Source organism: Pristis pectinata, unplaced genomic scaffold (assembly GCF_009764475.1).
Source record: "Pristis pectinata isolate sPriPec2 unplaced genomic scaffold, sPriPec2.1.pri scaffold_115_arrow_ctg1, whole genome shotgun sequence".
Classification (NCBI taxonomy): domain Eukaryota; kingdom Metazoa; phylum Chordata; class Chondrichthyes; order Rhinopristiformes; family Pristidae; genus Pristis; species Pristis pectinata.
Window position 1 is genome coordinate 97,870 of NW_026262463.1, and position 5,500 is coordinate 103,369.

The window sequence follows — 5,500 nt, forward strand, 5'->3', positions numbered from 1 at the left end:
CAGGGGTCTGCGGAGCAGCAGTGAGAATCAGAAGGATGAAGAGGTGGCGAACCGGAGAAAATCAATGATTTTGTTGTTCGCTATATCTGCCAATTTCATTTTATTTTGGATACCTTATGTGGTATGGTCCATGACATGGCAAGCGCAAAATTATTCCTGCACAGACAGATATTTCAATACCCCGACATATATCCTGCAAGAGTTGGGCTATATGTTGCAAATTATCAATATGTGCACCAACACGTGTATCTATGGACTGACGCAGAGGAAATTCAGGAAAGAGCTGAAGAATGGAGTGAGGTATCTGCTCACATTAAATGGGCAGCTATGTAGATAACCAGCAACCCTCTTTGCAATTTGGCAGAGCATTGAAATTAAAACTGTACAACATTAGTGGTTTTGGCAGATATGCCACTAATTCATAGAGTCACAGATTCATAGGTTTATACAGACGGAAACTGGCCCTTCGGCCCAACTCGATTATACGGACCAAGATACCTATCTACGCTAATCCCATCTGCCTGCGTTTCGGCCACATCCATCTGAAACTTCCTTATGTACCTGTCCACTTCCTTTTTTTAAAACATTGCAATTGTACGTGCCTCTGGTACCTCTGTCAGCTCACTGCATATACCCATCACTTCCTGTGTGAAAAACCTCTCCTTTAGATCCGTGTTAACCTGTTAAATCGTAATGTCGATATGTTTCAGGATCTCACAGTTCTTCTCGGGGGACTCACCAGATTCCCTGTCCTTCTCCACGGTAAATACAACGAATAAAAAAGACATGTGTCGAACCATCGGGAAGCTGTTATATTCACCGAAGGCTTCATCATTCATTTAGTTACGTTGAGATACTGGGGTAACGAACTAAATGTTGGCGATGTGACTCTTGTATTGGTACATTGTATTCCAATCGGCTGGAGTGGTGATCTCTGGTACATGACTGCACATCCTTCTGTGGTTACTGGAGAAATTTAACTCATAAATGAAAATTTGTTTTCAGGTGAAGTGTCTCTGAATCCATTGGATTCCATGGGAATAGTTCACGTGGCTTTGAAGAACGCCCTAATTAACGCAAATGAAGTATGAAAGAGTTTGTCTAAGTGAGGCCTGTCTATCCCGGAAATGACTGCGTTTTTCAGTTTTTCGCCGACATGTGGCGTGGGGTGTGTGGTATCAGAATGCGCCCGTGGCGTGAAAATCAAGGTCAGGCATTGTAATATGGCATTGCTGATGGATGGTTTGTGCGTGCAATAATCTTATCGGTCTGGGTTTTTCAACGAATTATCTTGTACTTGAAACAAGAATCTGGTCCCAAATACTGGTCTCAAAGCGCCGCACGATCCTTCTCCTCTCCATTCTATAATGAAAAAACATATTTTCACTTCCCCTCCCTTAAATATGAAGACATCCTTTGCATTAATTATTTATCATTGAAGCTTTATTTCAGGTAATCACCAATCTTTGTAGAGAGTGTTTTGTGTACCCATTTCTAAGTATATGGTTCAATACCGTGTAAAACCCGGTAGATTAGATCAAAGGCATGTTCCTCATCTACCTGACCTTTCCCCTATCTGACAGAAGGCAGAGTTTGTCGATGATCACCTTCAGTTCAATAAATCATTCTGACTATCTTGCATTAATCTGTGAATTTCTAAGTTTTCTACTGTCCTTAATGGTTACATTGTTACTTGGAATAGACCCCAATAATTTTACAACCAGCGACGTTGAACGACGTGATCTGTAATTAATAGGTTTAACGCTTGTTCTCTCTTTAAACGACAGGACTAGGTTAATAGTCCCGCGACCCTTTGGCAACAGTCGTAAGAGTAGAGGTAATTGTCAAATGAATACCACCTGCAATTTCTACTCTTGGTTCTTCAAACAGCCTGGAATACATTCCATCCAGACATTGTGCCTTACCTGATGACAGAACTGCTAAGCTTGTAGTATTTCAATAGTTATCCTTTGAAGTGTGTCACACGTCGTTTTCAACCAGTTTTCCCAACCCCCGATTAATGAAGACGTATTTACCTACTCAGTGAACATTCTCGCCACTCCCCACCTCAACACCTGTGGCAACTGTCTTCCTTCCTAACATGCCTGACATTGCCTTCACTGCCTTGTTTTTCCGCAGCTATGTAGCCTTTCATCAGACGTGGATTTTCTTTGATTTAACTTGTCCGAATTTTCCTGAATACTTTACTCCTAATTTCTGTTCCAATACCGCTCCTGCTCTTTCAGTGAGTTCGAAGTTCCCATGCCGTATTAAGCTTTACTACCTAACTCAACTTTTCCTTCATTGTGTTATCTTATCAACTGTACACCTTGTCATCCGTGGGGTTATAAAGTTTGCCGTTACACATCTTTTCGTTCATGCGAGCGGGCGAAACCAATTTCATCCTATCCTGATGCAGGCTCTCGATCCAAAACATCGACAATTTATTTCCCCCATAGATGCTGCTCGAAATGCTGAGCTCCTCAAGCAGATAGTTTGTTGCTTCAGATTCCAAGATCTGCAGTTTCTTGTTTCTTCATTGTGTCATGTCTTTGATTCACTCCCATTGCACAGAGACTGATATCTTGAACTGTCATTTCCAGCAAAAATCACCTTCATATATTTAGAATCTATCATCTTATTGCAATTTTTTAAAAATCAAATACTACTTTAGATTTAACTTTAGGTGGAGAGAATCGGCACAGAGAAAAGGCCATTTGGTCCACCGAGTAACGCAGACCCTGCTTTCCTGCAGTACTTGACTGATTGGTGACATGTGTGCCGCGTCCGGAGTGGTCTAAGGTCATTAATCAGAGGTTACCGTTCCCCTCAACGAATTATTCAAGGACCAAAAGGCACAGCTGTGAATGTTTTTTCAAATATTTGTCGGGGAGGAAAGCAAAAGTTTTAATACTTTCAGAAAATTTTATGCAAAAGCGCTACCTGATTTGTTGTCGGAAACGCAATCATTTCCGGCTTCGAAAGAGAAACCGAAGAGACTCCGGCGAGACCATGGTCGTCGGGCAAATGGGGATAACAAGGGATTCCCTGGATTGCACTGCTCGGAGCTGACATGAACCCGGTGGGGCGAATGTCCTCCTTCTCTGCCCGAGTTCTTTGATCCTCTGGGAAAGGGGCAATGATGTTTAATGCAGTTAATTAATCGGATGGAGGTTCAGTGAGGTGAACCCAGGAACACGAACGCGCGAAACACGCACTTTGTCACTGAGTTGCAACCTCAGGTATAGGTCGTACACCGAGAGATGTAAACTCAATGGGTTCCCACAGTTTATCTTCTGGATAAAAGACAATCTGACCTCGTCATCTCACATAATCAATCGCAGCTTCAGTTCCAGAGGTGTGTGATTCAAACAGCAGCCTCAGGGAACCGAATGAAAGGCAGAGTCTCTGGAAGAAAGACAATAAAGAATGATCGAAGCGGGAAGTGCAGAAAATCGCGTTTTTAATAATATTTACCCTTGCATCGTGGTATAAGACAGCCCTTGTTGGAGATATCAGGGACCAACAATCGACATGGTGATTTTATCCTTATAAGAGATTGAGTAACTTCAGGATAAAGATCGGTGCATACAAGAAGGGGTTGAGACAGAGATCTTAGAGGACATGAACATAATTCTCTGGACGAGGTAAGGCAGGTCTTTGGAATGTGGTGGGTGGCAGGAGAACCGTAGTGCGGATTTGATGGGGAAAAGAGGAGAAATATGACCAATGTGAACCGCTGCGGTGGAAAGGAGGGACTCGATGGGGCGAGGGGACTGGTTCAGTGCTGTGCGGCACCACCGCAAATAACCCAGGAGACCAGACACAAAGAATGTTACAGGAGATGTGACAGATGGGCACTGAGAAGGAGAAACCCGACCTGTGATTTTCGTACAAAGGAAATCCCTGTGGTGTAAAATTGTCGCTGTTGCACTGCAAGATTCCTTGCCGGTTTTGTACGGTGAGTCATTTAATGTTTCCCCAAATTTGCTCGGTTGTGTGAAGCTTATCTGTGTTGAACATATTCCACACTGTGGAAAATAAAACATTTTGCAAGATGCTGCCCAAGAAATTTCCATCTCGACACAGACGTTTGTCTCTGTACAGACGCCTTTGCCTCGGGAACTGATGGTTCATCCAAGTTAAATATGCCTGTTGATATTGGATGGTGTTTCCTTGTGTACCACTATGGCACTTTGTGTCTCGTATTCGTGAGTGTGGAAAATTTTTTCATTGTGCAATACTTGTTCTCATTATTTATAGATTGGGACTATTGTACAAACGTCTGTCCCGCATTGCGTAAAATATGTCAGTCGTGCAAAAAACGGTTCCTGTTGTAATAACGATGTTGTCCGCTCTGTAAAGATAAATTAACTATATGGTGAAATACTGTCTTTTGATTATTTAAAAACTGTCCTCATGGATAAATTTGTTTATTTCTTTGTAAAGATGTTATCTGTTGTGTAGAAAAAATATTCCCAGCCCGAAGAGATGTTGAACACTGTGCGAGCATGTTCCGTTAACTGTTAGCTTCACTGCAGGGTAAACATAGTTTCCGTTGCCCATAGCTGCTCACAGCAGTGAACAGATTTCTTATGTAGTTGAAGATATCCATTCTGTCGAAATATGTTCTTTGTTGCATGAAGATAGGCTTTGTATGGTGAAGATGTTCCGTGTTGAACCCGTCTCTTCACATCTACCAGATACCGCTGCCGTGCCTCATCTTGTAGTGAGATTCGGGTAGTATGACAGGTATCGAGGGAAGGCGGCAGAAATAAATTCCTGGAGGAACTCCACAGGTCAAGCATCATCTGTGGAGGAAACACTTTAGTCAACGTCTCGCGTCGAGATCCCGCAGCAGGACAGAACGTGTGGAGGGAATATGGCCAGCTCATAGAAATGAGAGGTAGGGTGAGAAAGGGACTGGTAGACGATAGCTGGAAACAGATGGTGGTGGTTTGGTAGGCAGGTGGAGCCGAGGGGAGCTTTCAGACAGATAGATGGAAATAGAAGTGGGGGGTGGGGGACGGAGATCAGACTGATGAAACGGGATAGGATGGATGGTGGCTTGGAGACAGGCTGGTTGGATATAGTGAGGAAGTAAAAGGTTAAAAACTGTAACCATACGAATAGCTGATAGAAAAAAATACCTCGCACGCTAGAGCACGCAAGCTGCTGACTCAATCGATAAGGTGTGAATTGCTGTGTCCGGGACCTTGGTTTCAGTCCCGTTATGCTGGACAATAGGGGTACTGCGTACAATAAACAACGAGTGGGAAACTTGTCCCGAACAATGAGGGTGATACCTGTCTTTGTATCTCTTGATTATAACTCAGTTATGCTGGACAAGAGGTGCGATGTCTGTCTCGGGATCTCTGAGGCCTGACCGAAACTCACGGAGCCGCATTCATTGAGTGTGCGTGACAATACCTGTATAAATTTCTGTCTGCTCCTCTGTACGTGGAGACCTCGGGAAGCGACTCTTAACGAGTGCTGAAGA